Source organism: Leucoraja erinacea, unplaced genomic scaffold (genome assembly GCF_028641065.1).
Source record: "Leucoraja erinacea ecotype New England unplaced genomic scaffold, Leri_hhj_1 Leri_60S, whole genome shotgun sequence".
NCBI lineage: Eukaryota > Metazoa > Chordata > Chondrichthyes > Rajiformes > Rajidae > Leucoraja > Leucoraja erinaceus.
This window is the reverse complement of record NW_026576520.1, coordinates 166,953-184,282: the sequence shown is the minus strand read 5'-3', so window position 1 is coordinate 184,282 and position 17,330 is coordinate 166,953. Positions and strand designations below refer to the sequence as shown.

Sequence of the window (17,330 nt, the reverse complement as noted above, 5' to 3'; positions counted from 1 at the left end):
ACACGGGATGGTTTTTTAAACCAATATGTAGTACATGGGATGGTTTTTTAGACCAATATGTGGAGGAACCGACTCGAGGCCAGGCCATCCTAGACTGGGTATTGTGTAATGAGGAAGGATTAGTTAGTGATCTTGTTGTGCAAAGCCCCTTGGGCAACAGTGACCATAAAATGTTTAAGAAGGAACTGCAGATGCTGGAAGATCGAAGGTACACAAAAATGCTGGAGAAACTCAGCGGGTGCAGCAGCATCAATGGAGCGAAGGAAATAGGCGACGTTTCGGGCCGAAACCCCCCCCCCCCATCAGTCCGCTGCCTTACCCGCTGAGTTTCTCCAGCATTTTCGTGTACCAGTGACCATAATATGGTGGAATTCTGCAATAGGATGGAGAGTGACACGGTTAATTCTGGGACTAGGGTCCTGAACTTAAAGAAAGGAAACTTGGAAGGTATGAGACGGGAATTGGCTCGGATAGACGGGCAAATTGGTTGACGGTGGAGATTTATAATTTAAGTCACGTACTCCAGTCCTCTCAATGGGGCGGCACGGTGGCGCAATGGTAGAGTTGCTGCCTCATAGCGCCAGAGATCCGGGTTTGATCCTGGCTGTCAGTACGGAGTTTGCACGTTCTCCCCGTCACCTGCGTGGGTTTTCTCCGGGATCTTCGGTTTCCTCCCACACTCCAAAGACGTACAGGTTTGCCAGTTCTACACGTGTGGGTTTAAACTAAATAGTGGGGGGGGGGGAGGGGGTTGACAAATTGGGAGTATAAAGATGGAGTTAAAGGGGAAGTGAGTACAGAAAAAGTTACAAAAGACGCCCGAATTAACGGGAAGGAAAGTTCGAGAAGGGATAAGAGAGTATGGTCAAGGCCAAATGTGAGAGGGGAGGTGAATACCGAAGCTAAAGTGTTGTATATGAATGCGCGAAGTATAAGAAATAAAGTGGACGAGCTTGAGGCTCAGTTAGAAACTGGCAAGTATCATGTTGTGGGAATTAGAGACATGGCTGCAAGAGGGCCAGGGCTGGGAACTGAATATTCAAGGGTATACGTCCTATCGAAAAGACAGAGAGGTGGGCAGAGGGGAAGGGGTAGCTCTGTTGGTGAGGAATTAAATTTAGTCCCTTGCGAGGGGTGTCATGGAATCAGGAGATGTAGGGTCAGTATGGATAGAACTGAGGAATTGTGAGGATAAAAAGACCCTAATGGGAGATATCTACAGGCCCCCAAACGGTAGCCTGGATATAGGGTGCAAGTTGAAACAAGAGTTAAAATTGGCATGTCGCAAAGGTAATGCTACGGTTGTTATGGGAGATTTCAACATTCAGTGGTACTGGGCCCCAAGAAAGGGAGTTTGTCGAGTGCCTCTGAGATAGATTGTTAGAGCAGCTTGTACTGGAGCCTACCAGGGAGAAGGCAACTCTGGATTTAGTGTTGTGTAATAAACCAGATTTGATAAGCGAACTCGAGGTAACGGAGCCATTAGGAGGTAGTGACCATTGTTTTAATCTACAATTGGAGAGGGAGAAGGGAGACCGGAGGTGTCAGTATTACAGTTGAGCAATGGGTACTAGGGAGCCATGAGGGAGGAGCTGGCCAAAGTTGACTGGAAAGATACCCAAGCAGAGATGACAGTGGAACAACAATGGCAGGTATTCCTGGGAATAATACAGAAGGTGCAGGAACTGCAGGAAGGTGTAGTTCATTCCAAAGCGGAAGAAAGTTTCCAAGGGGAGTAAGAGGCGACCGTGGCTGGCAAAGGAAGTCAGGACAGAATAAAATAAAAGAGAAGTACAACATAGCAAAGATGAGCGGGAAGCAAGAGGATTGGTTAACTTTTAAAGAGAAAGATAACTAAATAGGCAATACGGGGGGAATAGATGAGGTACGGTGGGTGGTAAGCTAGCCAAGAATATAAAGAAGGATAGTAAAAGCTTCCTTAGGTATGTGAAGAGGAAAAAATTAGTTAAGACCAAAGCTGGACCCTTGAAGACTGCATCAGGTGAATTTATTGTGGGGAACAAGGAAATGGCAGACGAGTTGAACAGGTACCTTGAATCCATCTTCACTAAGGAAGACACCAACAATCTCCCTGATGTACTAGTGGCCAGAGGATCTAAGGTGATGGAGGAACTGAAGGAGATTCACATTAGTCAAGAAATGGTGTTGGGTAGACTGATGCACTTAAGGCTGATAAATCCCCAGGGCCTGATAGTCTGCATCCCAGGGTACTTAAGGAAGTGGCTCTAGAAATCGTGTACGCATTGGTGATCATTTTAGACAATAGACAATAGGTGCAGGAGTAGGCTATTCGGCCCTTGGGGCCAGCATCGCCATTCAATGTGATCGCGGCTGATCATCAACAATCAGTACCCCGTTCCTGCCTTCTCCCCATATCCCCTGACTCCGCTATTTTTAAGAGCAGGTACGGGGGGCAGTGAAGAACGTGAATGGCATGTTGACCTTCAAAACAAGAGGATTTGAGTTTAGGAGCAAAGAGGTCCTTCTGCAGTTGTACAGGGCCCTAGTGAGACCACACCTGGAGTATTGTGTGCAGTTTTAGCCTCCTAATTTGAGGAAGGACATTCTTGCTATTGAGGGAGTGCAGCGTAGGTTTACAAGGTTAATTCCCGGGATGGCGCGACTGTCATATGCTGAGAGAATGGAGCATCTGAGTTTGTACACTCTGGAATTTAGGATGAGAGGGGATCTTATTGAAACATATAAATTTATTAAGGGTTTGGACACGCTGGAGGCAGGAAATATGTTCCCGATGTTGGGGGAGTCCAGAACTGAGGCACAGAATTCCACAGACTCACCACTCTCTGTGAGAAAAAGTGTTTCCTCGTCTCCGTTCTAAATGGCTTACTCATTATTCTTAAACTGTGGCCCCTGGTTCTGGACTCCCCCAACATCAGGAACATGTTTCCTGCCTCTAGCGTGTTCAAACCCTTAACAATCTTATATGTTTCAATAAGATACCCTCTCATCCTTCTAAACTCCAGAGTGAATACAAGCCCAGCCGCTCCATTCTCTCAGCATATGACAGTCCCGCCATCCCTGGAATTAACCTTGTAAACCTACGCTGCACTCCCTCAATAGCAAGAATGTCCTTCCTCAAATTAGGGGACCAAAACTGCACACAGTATTCCAGCTATTGATGATTTTTAATTCCCTCCCTGAATGTAAATGCTGAAACCTGCCATAATGGTGATAAATTTAGATGTCCCCAGTATGTTCTCTGTATCAAACAGCTTTGACTTGCTAATAAACACCTCAACCTGCAGCTCCACTGCTTGTTTAGCACGAGGAAGTGAATTAGAGGCGATAACGCAGACCTAGCTCGCCCACGAAAATACCCCTCAGCGAAACGTCATGTTGCACTGGCGCCCTTCCACACGCCACTTGCCAACTTACAGCGCAAGAGTCGCAGGCTGATCCGCAAGTCATCTGTTTACACGTGGAAGCTTGCAGTCCCCCAGGCAAGGCGACTGAGACTCCTTCACGCAGCCAAAACTATTTACAGTGGTGAGCGGCCTCTGTGCCAGGGAGCGTGGATTTAAAGTGATGAGTAACGAAGACGATATCTATCTTCAAGGATCCCCACCATCTGGGCCGTGCCCATCGAGTCCACTCCGCCACTCAATCACAGCTGATCTATCTCTCCCTCTCAACGCCATTCTCCTGCCTCCTCCCCTCCTGCCTCCAGAATCTATCTGACTCTGCTTTAAAAATACCCACTGACTTGGCCCCCACAGCCGTCTGTGGCAATGAATTCCACAGATTCATACCATCTCACTAAAGAAATTCCTCCTCATTTCTAAAGGTATTCTGAGGCTTTGCCCTGAGGTCACAGACTCTCCCACTAGTGGAAACATCCTCTCTATCCAGGCCTGTCATTATTCAATAAGTTTCAATCAGGTGATGAGTAACTTTTGATTTTGTGCGCAGCCATTCACTGTGATCATGGCTGATCATCCCCAATCAGTACCCCGTTCCTGCCTTCTCCCCATATCCCCTGACTCCGCTATCTTTAAGAGCCCTATCTAACTCTCTTGTGAAAGCATCCAGAGAACCGGCCTCCACCCTCCACCCTACACCCTTCATGCTCCTGACTGGTTTTATTGGCATCCCTTATCTTGAAAAATAGATCTTTTCCTTACCCCTCCCTTCATGCTCTCCTTGCGAAAAACCCTTCGCTTTTTCATCCTTGCTTGTTTTGCCAAGTCAGCAAGTCAACTAAATTGTCACATGTCAGTACGGTGAGGTGCAGTAACCAAGGAAACCTCGCTGGCAACAGCATCATAGCCCACAGTGGACGGCACAGTGGCGCAGCGGTAGAGTTGCTGCATTACAGCGCCAAAGACCCGCGTTCAATCCTGATCGAGGGCACGGGGTTGGCACGTTCACCCTGTGACCATGCGGATTTCCTCCGGGTGATCGGGTTTCCTCCGGGTGATCCGGTTTCCTCCCACACTCCAAAGACGTGCAGGTGCGTAGATTAATTGGCTGCTGTAAACTGTTCCTAGTGTGTAGGATTCAACTGGTGAATGGGCGATCGATCGCTGGCCACCATGGACTCGGCAGGCATAGGGGCTGTTTTCACGTTGTATCTAGAGTCCAAAAAATAGACATTGGTTCAAAGCGCAATTACAAAACAGCTCCATATTAGTGCAAGAGGCGCTCCATTGAGTTTTGTTGCGAAGGTAGGATTAGGGTTGTGCAAGATGCTGGAGTAACTCAGTGGGACAGGCAGCATCTATGGAGAGAAGGGATGGGTGACGTTTCGGGTCGAGACCCTTCTTCAGACCCGAAACGTCTCAACCCGAAACGTCACCCATTCTTTCTCTCCAGAGATGCTGCCTGTCCCGCTGAGTTACTCCTGCATTTTACAATACAATACCATTTATTGGCATTTGAGCCTTAGTGAGGCTCAAACGAAATTCCATTTCCACAGCCATACAAGCAAAGACAATTTCCTACAGACATACACACAATTTAATTCACACAAACATCCATCACAGTGAACCCACTGTGATGGAAGGCAAAGTCTTTTCTCTCCCCTGTTCTCCATTTCTCTCCCGATGTCCAAGCCCCAGGCAGGCGATGCTAAGTCCCACGGCCATTTAAGGCCGTGCCGGGCGATTTACGGCCCCACTCCCGGTCTAAAAGTCACAATGTTGGAGCCCCCGGCGGGCGCTGCCATGTCCCGCGACCGTTAAAGCCGCGCCGGGCGATGTACGTCCCCGCTCCGGGTCGTTCCAACCCCGCGACACGGGCTGGAGAAGTCGCGTTGCGGGAGCTCCAGGAAGCGGTCTCTTCCCCCGGACCCTCATGTCTATCTTCAGTTTAAAGCAGCATCTGCAGTTCTAAAGCGCAATTACAAAACAGCTCCAGAATTAGTTGCAAGAAAGCGCTCCAAAGTTTTGTTGCGAAGGTAGGGATTAGGGTTGTGCAAGATGCTGGAGTAACTCGGGTGAGGACAGGCAGCATGATGTGGAGGAGAGAAGGGATGGAAAGGACGTTTCGAGGTCGAGACCCTTCTTCGAAACCCGAAACTACCTGAAATTGGAGAAGTCAACCCAGAAACTGGGTGTAAATTGCCCAACCGATATATGAGGTCTTCTCTCCAGAGATGCTGCCTGTCCCGCTGAGTTACTCCTGCATTTTACAATACATTACAATACAATACAATTTATTGGCATTTGAGCCTTAGTGAGGCTCAAACGAAATTCCATTTCCACAGCCATACAAGCAAAGACAATTTCCTACAGACATACACACAATTTAATTCACACAAACATCCATCACAGTGAACCCACTGTGATGGAAGGCAAAGTCTTTTCTCTCCCCTGTTCTCCATTTCTCTCCCTATGTCCAAGCCCCAGGCAGGCGATGCTAAGTCCCACGGCCATTTTAGGCCGTGCCGGGCGATTTACGGCCCCGCTCCCGGTCTAAAAGTCACAATGTTGGAGCCCCCGGCGGGCGCTGGAATGTCCCACGGCCATGAAGCCGCGCCGGGCGATGTACGTCCCCGCTCCGGGTCGTTCCAACCCCGCGACACGGGCTGGAGAAGTCGCGTTGCGGGAGCTCCGGGAAGCGGTCTCTTCCCCCAGATCCTCATGTCTATCTTCAGTTTAAAGCAGCATCTGCAGTTCCTACCTACACATTAGGGTTGAACGGGTCGGTTCAAGAACCTGATGGTTGTAGGAAAGCGGACAAAAATGCTGGAGAAACCCAGCGGGTGAGGCAGCATCAATGGAGCGTAGGAATAGGTGACGTTTCGGGTCGAGACTTCGTCAGACTGATGTGGATACAAGATACAAGATACATTTAATTGTCATTTGGACCCCTTGAGGTCCAAACGAAATGCCGTTTCTGCAGCCATACATTACAAACAAATAGACAAATAGACAACAAATGTGGAGGTGGGGGAGGGGGGGGGGAAGAAGAAAGGAAGAGGCAGAGACAGTGGGCTATGGGAGGGCTGGGAAGGGGAGGAGAAGGAGAGAGAAAGCAAGGACTACCTGAAATTGGAGAAGTCAATGTTCATACCGCTGGGGTGTAAATTGCCCAAACGATATATGAGGTGCTGCTCCTCCAATTTGCGCTGGGCCTCACTCTGGCCATGGAGGAGGCCCAGGACAGAAAGGTCGGACTTGGAATGGGAGGGGGAGTTGAAACGCTGAGCCATCGGGAGATCAGGTTGGTTATTGCGAACCGAGCGGAGGTTTTGGACGGAGCCTACGCATGGTCTTACCGATATAGATCAGCTGACATCTAGAGCAGCGGATATAGTTGAGGTTGGAGGAGGTGCAGGTGAACCTCTGCCTCACCTGGAAAGACTGTTTTGGTCCTTGGATGGAGTCGAGGGCGGAGGTAATGCGAGAAGTGTAGCATTTCTTGCGGTTGCAAGGGAAAATACCAGGCGAGGGGGTTAGTTTGGGTGGGAAGGGAAGAATTGACCAGGGAAAAGTATCTGCTCCTGAACCCGATGGTGTGGGGACTTCAGGCTTCTGTACCTCCGGCCCGGCGGGAGCAGTGAGTGAGAGGGCACGGCCCGAATGGTGTGGATCCTTGATGGGAGATGCCAGCTTCTTCACTCAGAGCTTTCGATGGTAGATGTGGCCTTTTGGAGTTTAGAGATACAGCTAGACAACAGGCCCTTCGACCCACCGAGTCCAGGCCAACCAACGATCACCCTATACACTAGTTCTATGATATTTCGCTTTTGCATCCTACACGCTGGGGGCAATTTACAGAAGCCAATTAACCTACACAAACCTGTGCAACGTCTTTGGAGTGTGGGAGGAAACCGGAGCAATGGAGGAGAAGAAAACCGGAGTCTGTGGAATTCTCTGCCTCAGAGGGCAGTGGAGGCCAGTTCACTGGATGCTTTCAAGAGAGAGCTAGATAGGGCTCTTAAAGATAGCGGAGTCAGGGGATATGAGGAGAAGGCAGGAACGGGGTACTGATTGGGGATGATCAGCCATGATCACATTGAATGGCGGTGCTGGCTCGAAGGGCCGAAAGGCCTACTCCTGCACCTGTTGTCTATTGTCTATTGTCTGTTGTCTATTGTCAATGGAGACTGGATGGCACGGGACGAAAGATTTTCACCGTCCCGCGGTACACGTGACAATGAACCGGAGTAACCCCACGCAGGTCACGGGGAGAACGTACAAACTCCCTACAGACAGCACCCGCAGTCAGGATGGAACCCGGGTCTCCGGCGCTGTGAGGCAGCGACTCTACCGCTGCGCCACCGTGCCGCCCGTGAGGCAGTACTTTGAATGGCGGGGACGGGGTGTGCCTGGGATGGAGCAGGCTGAGCCCACCACGTTCCCCAGCCTCCTGGGTATCGTCATCCTCCTCTCCTCTACACCCCCCCCCCCCACCTTCCATGTCACGCTGGCCGTTTGACCTCAGATTCTGGCAACAGAGTGGAACGACTACAGTTGCCCGGTGCGAACCTCTCTCACCCGGCTCAGCACAAACGTTCACGCAAAGAAACAAACGCTTTACACATGAAAAGAAATTCCCACCCAGGTGCTGCAACAGAAGGCCGCTTCGCTAATCTGATAGCTCGTATAAGGTTGCCGAGCCAAAACTGCCTCTGTTTTGGAAACATGATTCCTCCAAAGTGGAACAGACTCCAATGTTGAAAGTTTATCTTTTTATAGTAATGAACTTGTTTATGGATCCAACGTAGCAATGAGCACCTTGCACATGTTGACAGTGATAATATACCCAAGCTCTGGACGGGCACGCTAAAGGATCATTAGACAAACTGGATTTGTGATAATGACTTCCATCAAGGCACCTCTTGAGTCCTTTTGTCATCATTTTAGTCATTGGCAAATGGTGGGAAGTGCGTTCCTACCGTCCGTGTGGAGTTTGCATGCTCTCCCCGTGACTCCGTTTAAGGATAAGAGGGAAATATTTTAGGACCGAGATAAGAAAAGCATTTTTCACACACAGAGAATGGTGAATCTGTGGAACTCTCTGCCACAGAAGGTAGTTGAGGCCAGTTCATTGGCTATATTTAAGAGGGAGTTAGATGTGGCCCTTGTGGCTAAAGGGATCAGGGGGTATGGAGAGAAGGCAGGGATGGCATACCGAGTTGGATGATCAGCCATGATCATATTGAATGGTGGTGCAGGCTCGAAGGGCCGAATGGCCTACTCCTGCACCTATTTTCTATGTTTGTACAGGGTCTTGGTGAGACCACACCTGGAGTATTGCATAAAGTTTTGGTCTCCAAATCTGAGGAAGGACATTATTGCCATAGAGGGAGTGCAGAGACGGTTCACCAGACTGATTCCTGGGATGTCAGGACTGTCTTATGAAGAAAGACTGGATAGACTTGGTTTATACTCTCTAGAATTTAGGAGATTGAGAGGGGATCTTATAGAAACTTACAAAATTCTTAAGGGGTGGGACAGGCTAGATGCAGGAAGATTGTTCCCGATGTTAGGGAAGTCCAGGACAAGGGGTCACAGCTTAAGGATAAGGGGGAAATCCTTTAAAACCGAGATGAGAAGAACTTTTTTCACACAGAGAGTGGTGAATCTCTGGAACTCTTTGCCACAGAGGGTAGTTGAGGCCAGTTCATTGGCTATACTTAAGAGGGAGTTAGATATGGCCCTTGTGGCTAAGGGGATCAGGGGGTATGGAGAGAAGGCAGGTACGGGATACTGAGTTGGATGATCAGCCATGATCATATCGAATGGCGGTGCAGGCTCGAAGGGCCGAATGGCCTACTCCTGCATCTATTTTCTATGTCTCTGTGACCTGCGTGGGTTTTTCTCCGGGTGCTCCAGTTTTCTCCCACAGTCCAAAGGCGTGCAGGTTTGTAGATTAATTGGCTTTGGTAAAATTGTCCCGAGTGTGTGGTGGTGTGGGTGATCGCTGGCCAGCCACTTTGTTGCTTCATTGACTTCTTTCTATAAATGTTTAAGAAGGAACTGCAGATGCTGGAAAATCGAAGGTGGATAAAAAATGCTGGAGAAACTCAGCGGGTTCAGGCAGCATCTATGGAGCGAAAGAAATAGGCAACGTTTCGGGACGAAACCCTTCTTCTGACTGATGTGAGGGTGGGGGAGGGGGGGGGGGGCGAGAAGAAGAACGGAAGAGGTGGAGCCAGAGGGCTAGAGGCAGAGCTGAGAAGGGGAGGAGACAGTGATGGGGCTTCTCAGCTCTCACTCTTTGAATCAATGGAAGGGAGGTTGTAGAGGTCGAGGCGGTGGAAGGGGGTAATTACTTGATATTAGGGCAAGTAAATGTTCGTGCAATAGATCTTATATGCTCCTCATCATCTCACTCTTTTGCACCTAAATTTCTTTAGTCAGCGGGTGGTGAATCTGTGCAATTCATTGCCACAGAAGACAGCGGAGGCCCAAGTCAGTGGATATTTTTAAGACAGAGATTGATAGATTCTTAATGAGGGTGTGAGGGGTTATGGGGAGAAGGCAGGAGAATGGGTTTAGGTGGGAGAGATAGACAATAGATAATAGGTGCAGGAGGCCAGGCCTTTGAGCCAGCACCGCCTCTGTGATCATGGCTGATCATCCCCAATCAGTACCCCGTTCCTGCCTTCTCCCCATATCCCCTGACTCCGCATCTTTAAGAGGCTCTTTCTTGAAAGTATCCAGAGAACCGGCCTCCACCGCCCCTGAGGCAATTCCACAGTACTCCCGTGAAAAAGTGTTTCCTCATCTCTAAATGGCTTACCCCTTATTCTTAAACTGTGGCCTCGGTTCTGGACTCCCCCAACATCGGGAACATGTTTCCTGCCTCTAGCGTGTCCAAACCCTTAATAATCTTATACGTTTCAATAAGATGCCCTCTCATCCTTCTAAACTCCAGAGTGTACAAGCCCAGCCGCTCCATTCTCTCAGCATATGACAGTCCCGCCATCCCGGGAATTAACCTTGATAAGGGTGTCAGGGGTTATGGGGAGAAGGCAGGAGAATGGGTTTAGGTGGGAGAGATAGACAATAGACAATAGGTGCAGGAGCAGGCCGTTCGTGAACCTACGCTGCACTCCCTCAAAGATAGATCTGCCATGATTGAATGGCGGAGTAGACTTGGTGAACCGAATGGCCTAATTCTGCTCCTATCACTTATGAACTTAAGACATTACCAGCCATGAGAGGGAAAGAAGGTTTGGGACTTGACATGAACCTATTTATACTTGGCATCCCTGTAAAATAGGACATCCAATTAAGAAGGGGAGTTGCACCTGTTAATTGGCTGCTTAATTGTGGCAGAGGCCCCTTAATGAGGACCCTGCACTGGGTGGTGTGTGACCTGGCCTGAGACGACAGCATGCTGGGTGTTCACACCTCATTTCTCCATCACTCATTACTTCAAATTGGTTCTGGCCTCCACCAAACTCACAGCAGGCAGGACAGCAATTAAAAGGCTATTTTTTTAATCCCCTTTTCCCTCAGTAATTTACTGGTAGAATTTCTACTGTCTTTAGATTTTGTGACTTCTCTATTTCCGAGTCCCCTCCCGATCCATAACACAGGAGAATGAGGGGTGATCTCATAAAGGTGTATAAGATCATGAAGGGATCTGGGTGTCATGGTACACCAGTCATTAAAAGTAGGCATGCAGGTGCAGCAGGTATGTTAGCATTCATAGCAAACGGATTTGAGTATAGGAGCAGGGAGGTTCTACTGCAGTTGTACAGGGTCTTGGTGAGACCACACCTGGAGTATTGCGTACAGTTTTGGTCTCCAATTCTGAGGAAAGACATTCTTGCCATAGAGGGAGTACAGAGAAGGTTCACCAGACTGATTCCTGGGATGTCAGGACTTTCATATGAAGAAAGACTGGATACACTCGGCTTGTACTCGCTAGAATTTAGAAGATTGAGGGGGGATCTTATAGAAACTTACAAAATTCTTAAAGGGTTAGACAGGTTAGATGCAGGAAGGTTGTTCCCAGTGTTGGGGAAGTCCAGAACAAGGGGTCACAGTTTAAGGATAAGGGGGAAATATTTTAGGACCAAGATGAGAAAAACATTTTTCACACAGAGAGTGGTGAATCTGTGGAATTCTCTGCCACACAAAAGGTAGTTGAGGCCAGTTCATTGACTATATTTAAGAGGGAGTTAGATGTGACCCTTGTGGCTAAAGGTATCAGGGGGTATGGAGAGAAGGCAGGTACAGGATACTGAGTTGGATGATCAGCCATGATCATGTTGAATGGCGGTGCAGGCTCGAAGGGCCGAATGGCCTACTCCTGCACCTATTTTCTATGTTTCTATGTATGTGATTGGAGCAGAATTGGGCCATTTGGCCCATCAAGTGCACTCTGCCATTCAATCAAGGTTTCAAGGTCACAAGGTTTTCCATTTTGTCACGTTACAACCACAAACGTAAATGTATTTTATTGGGATTTTATGTGATAGACCAACACAAAGTGGTGCATAATTATGAAGTGGAAGGAAAATGATACATGGTTTTCAAATTTTTTTACAAATAAAAAACTGAAAAGTGTGGTGTGCAAAAGTATTCAGCCCCCCTGAGTCAATACTTTGTAGAACCACCTTTCGCTGCAATTACAGCTGCAAGTCTTTTGGGGTATGTCTCTACCAGCTTTGCACATCTAACGACTGTAATGTTTTCCCATTCTTCTTTGCAAAATAGCTCAAGCTCAGTCAGATTGGATGGAGAACGTCTGTGAACAGCAATTTTCAAGTCTTGCCAGAGATTCTCAATTGGATTTAGCTCTGGACTTTGGCTGGGCCATTCTAACACATGAATATGCTTTGATCTAAACCATTCCATTGTTGCTCTGGCTGTATGTTTAGGGTCGTTGTCCTGCTGGAAGGTGATCCTCCGCCCCAGTCTCAAGTCTTTTGCAGACTCTAACAGGTTTTCTTCCAAGATTGCCCTGTATTTGGCTCCATCCATCTTCCCATCAACTCTGACCAGCTTCCCTGTCCCTGCTGAAGAAAAGCATCCCCACAGCATGATGCTGCCACCACCATGTTTCACAGTGGGGATGGTGTGTTCAGGGTGATGTGCAGTGTTAGTTTTCCGCCACACATAGCGTTTTGCATTTAGGCCCAAAATTTTGGTCTCATCTGACCAGAGCACCTTCCTCCACATGTTTGCTGTGTCCCCCACATGGCTTGTGGCAAACTGCAAACGGGACTTCTTATGGCTTTTTTTCCAACAATGGCTTTCATCTTGCCACTCTTCCATAAAGGCCCGATTTGTGGAGTGCACGACTAATAGTTGTCCTGTGGACAGATTCTCCCACCTGAGCTGTGGATCTCTGCAGCTCCTCCAGAGTTACCATGAACCTCTTGGCTGCTTCTCTGATCAATGCTCTCCTTGCCCGGCCTGTCAGTTTAGGTGGACGGCCATGTCTTGGTAGGTTTGCAGTTGTGCCATACTCTTTCCATTTTCGGATGATGGATTGAACAGTGCTCCGTGAGATGTTCAAAGCTTGGGATATTTTTTTATAACCTAACCCTGCTTTAAACATAGAAACATAGAAATTAGGTGCAGGAGTAGGCCATTCGGCCCTTCGAGCCTGCACCGCCATTCAATATGATCATGGCTGATCATCCAACTCAGTATCCCGTACCTGCCTTCTCTCCATACCCCCTGATCCCCTTAGCCACAAGGGCCACATCTAACTCCCTCTTAAATATAGCCAATGAACTGGCCTCAACTACCCTCTGTGGCAGAGAGTTCCAGAGATTCACCACTCTCTGTGTGAAAAATGTTCTTCTCATCTCGGTTTTAAAGGATTTCCCCCTTATCCTTAAGCTGTGACCCCTTCTCCACAAACTCCTTCTCCTTAAACTTCTCCACAACTTTATCCCTGACCTGTCTGGTGTGTTCCTTGGGCTTCATGATGCTGTTTGTTCACTAATGTCCTCTAACAAACCTCTGAGGCCTTCACAGAACAGCTGTATTTATACTGAGATTAGATTACACACAAGTGAACTCTATTTACTAATTAGGTGACTTCTGAAGGCCATTGGTTGCACTGGATTTTATTTAGGGGTATCAGAGTAAAGGGGGCTGAATACTTTTGCACGCCACACTTTTCAGTTTTTTTATTTGTAAAAAAATTTGAAAACCATGTATCATTTTCCTTCCACTTCACAATTATGCGCCACTTTGTGTTGGTCTAGCACATAAAATCCCAATAAAATACATTTACGTTTGTGGTTGTAACGTGACAAAATGTGGAAAAGTTCAAGGGGTATGAAAACTTTTGCAAGCCACTGTATCTTTCCCTCCTAACACCATTCTCCTGTCTTCTCCCCATTACCCCTGACACCCGTACTATTCAAGAACCTACCTATCTCTGCCTTAAAAATATCCATTGACGTGGCCTCCACAGCCTTCTGTGCCATTGAATTCCACCATAGATAGGGTAAATCTGAAGTAAATCTGAAGCACACGGCATTGGGGGTTCAGTATTGATGTGGATAGAGAACTGGCTGGCAAACAGGAAGCAGAGAGTAGGAGTAAACGGGTCCTTTTCACAATGGCAGGCAGTGACTAGTGGGGTACCGCAAGGCTCAGTGCTGGGACCCCAGCTATTTACAATATATATTAATGATCTGGATGAGGGAATTGAAGGCAATATCTCCAAGTTTGTGGATGACACTAAGCTGGGGGGCAGTGTTAGCTGTGAGGAGGATGCTAGGAGACTGCAAGGTGATTTGGATAGGCTGGGTGAGTGGGCAAATGTTTGGCAGATGCAGTATAATGTGGATCAATGTGAGGTTATCCATTTTGGTGGGAAAAACGGGAAAGCAGACTATTATCTAAATGGTGGCCGATTGGGAAAGGGGGAGATGCAGCGAGACCTGGGTGTCATGGTACACCAGTCATTGAAGGTAGGCATGCAGGTGCAGCAGGCAGTTAAGAAAGCGAATGGTATGTTGGCTTTCATAGCAAAAGGATTTGAGTATAGGAGCAGGGAGGTTCTACTGCAGTTGTACAGGGTCTTGGTGAGACCACACCTGGAGTATTGCGTACAGTTTGGGTCTCCAAATCTGAGGAAGGACCTTATTGCCATAGAGGGAGTGCAGAGAAGGTTCACCAGACTGATTCCTGGGATGTCAGGACTGGCTTATGAAGAAAGACTGGATAGACTTGCTTTATACTCTCTAGAATTTAGGAGATTGAGAGGGGATCTTATAGAAACTTACAAAATTCTTAAAGGGTTGGACAGGCTAGATGCAGGAAGATTGTTCCCGATGTTGGGGAAGTCCAGGACAAGGGGTCACAGCTTAAGGATAAGGGGGAAATCCTTTAAAACCGAGATGAGGAGAACTTTTTTTTCACACAGAGAGTGGTGAATCTCTGGAACTCTCTGCCACAGAGGGTAGTTGAGGCCAGTTCATTGGCTATATTTAAGAGGGAGTTTAGATGTGGCCCTTGTGGCCAAGGGGATCAAGGGGTATGGAGAGAAGGCAGGTACGGGATACTGAGTTGGATGATCAGCCATGATCATATTGAATGGCGGTGCAGGCTCGAAGGGCCGAATGGCCTACTCCTGCACCTAATTTCTATGTTTCTATGTTTCAATTTTACCCCGAGTAGGTGATCTAATAGACGTGTATAAGATCATGAAGGGAATAAATAGGGTAAATGCAGTCTTTTAACCAGACTAGGTGAATCTCTTTAATATATAAGATCACGAGAGGAATAGATAGGATGATTGCATCCTATCATAGGGATGGCGGGACTGTCATATGAGCAAAGATTGAAAAGACAGGGCTTGTATTCACTGGCGTTTAGAAGGATGAGGAGGCATCTTATAGAACATATCAAATTATAAAAGGACTGGACAAGCTAGATGCAGGAAAAGAATAGAATAGAATAGTTTCTTTATTGTCATTGTAACATGGGCCATGTACAACGAAATTTAAAATGTCAGCCAGTCAGTGCAGCATTCAAACATTTCTAAAGCTAACGAAACATCCACGGTAAAATAATAAAGATAAGCAATAAATAAAAAACACAGACAAAGCACGCATACACACCCAACCCTCCATCCTTCTGTCGATTTCACCGTTACCACAGTCCCTTAGTCTGTATCGCCCCTGCGTTCCTTGGCGGCCACATTTAGTGCTTTTATAGCAGTGGGGTAAAAACTGTTTTGTAGTCTATTTGTCCTTGTCCTTGTGGATCTGTACCGTCTGCCTGACGGCAACAGTTCAAACAGGGAGTGTCCGGGGTGGGAGATGTCCTTTATTATATTCTGGTTTTTTTTGGTGCAGCGGGAACTGTGTAGGTCCTCCAAGGTAAGGAGAGGGCAGCCGACAATCCTCTGGGCGTTGTCAATGGCCCTCTGGAGCGCTTTCCTCTGAGCCACTGTGCAGCTGGTGTACCACACGCATACACAGTATGTTAGTATGCTCTCAATGGAGCACCGATAAAAGGACAGCAGCAGCCTCTGAGTGATGTTGTTCTTCCTGAGCACCCGCAGGAAGTGCAGTCTCTGCTGGACCTTTTTCAGCAGCGCAGTGGTGTTCACGCTCCACGTCAGGTCCTCCTCAATGTGGATTCCCAGGAAGCGGAAATCCGCCACCCTCTCTACACAGTCCCCTCTGATGGTCAGTGGTACCATGTCCGTTTTGTTTTTTCCTGAAGTCTATTATTACCTCCTTCGTCTTTGAGGTGTTGAGGAGCAGGTTATTTTCTTCGCACCACCCTGTCAGCTGCTCCACCTCATCCCGGTAGGCGTACTCGTCCCCCGCGGAGATGAGTCCCACCACTGTAGTGTCATCCGCAAATTTGACAATGGTGTTGCTGTGATGGGCTGGGGGGCAGTCATACGTGGAGATGGTGTAGAGCAGTGGGCCCAGCACACAGCCCTGTGGAGAGCCGGGGTACTGAGGCTGAGGGCCGTGGATGTGTGATGGCCCACTCTGTCTCTCTGGCTGCGACCCGACAGGAAGCTATTTATCCACGTACAGGTGGAGTGTGGAAGTCCCAAGTCCCCCAGTTTGTCCACCAGTTTGTGGGGAAGGATAGTATTAAAAGCAGAGCTGTAGTCCACAAAGAGCATCCGCACGTAGCTCCCCCGCTGCTCCAGGTGAGACAGTGCAGCATGGGAGAGCTGTGGCTACAGCGTCCTCTGTGGATCTATTCGCTCTGTACGCAAACTGGTGGGGGGTCAAAGCTCGGGGCAGAAGTGATGTGATCTGTGACCCCCGGACCAGTTTTTTCAAAACACTTCATCACCACTGGTGTGAGTGCGACTGGCCGGTAGTCGTTGAGGCTGGAGATGTTGTTTTTTTTGGGCAAGGGGACTATGGTGGAGGATTTCAGACAGGGTGGAACAGTGGACTGGGCCAGAGACTGGTTAAAAATCCTCGTCCAGACTCCAGCCAGCTGGTCTGCGCAGTCCTTCAACACGCGTCCAGAGACGCCGTCCGGACCAGTAGCCTTCCTTGGATTGATGGCCCGCAGAGTGCGCCTCACCTCATGCTCCTCTATCTTGAGGGGTAGGCTGCTGTAGACCATGTGCTGTGATGTGGCTGTCTCGGGTGGCTCCACTTCAAAGCGAGCAAAGAAGTGGTTCAGCTCCTCTGCCAGCGAGGCGTCACCTTCAACAGCTCCAAGGTTGGTCTTATAGTTGGTGAGATACTGGATCCCCTGCCACACCTGCCTGCTGTTATTACTGTCCAGGTGGTCCTCTATCTTCCTCCTGTAATTTGATTTGGCCTCTCTGATGCCTCTCTTCAGGTTAGCTCGGGCCGTGCTGTATAAAGCCCTATCGCCAGACCTAAAAGCGGTGTTCCTCTCTTTCAACAGCCGCTGGACCTCCCGAGTCAT

At 48.4% G+C, this 17,330-nt stretch overlaps 1 protein-coding gene across 1 annotated transcript in view; it reads left to right on the top strand.

The window, feature by feature from the left end:
* The window catches only part of LOC129694297 (sideroflexin-5-like), a 237,661-nt gene that overhangs the window by 145,142 nt on the left and 75,189 nt on the right, over positions 1–17,330 (top strand).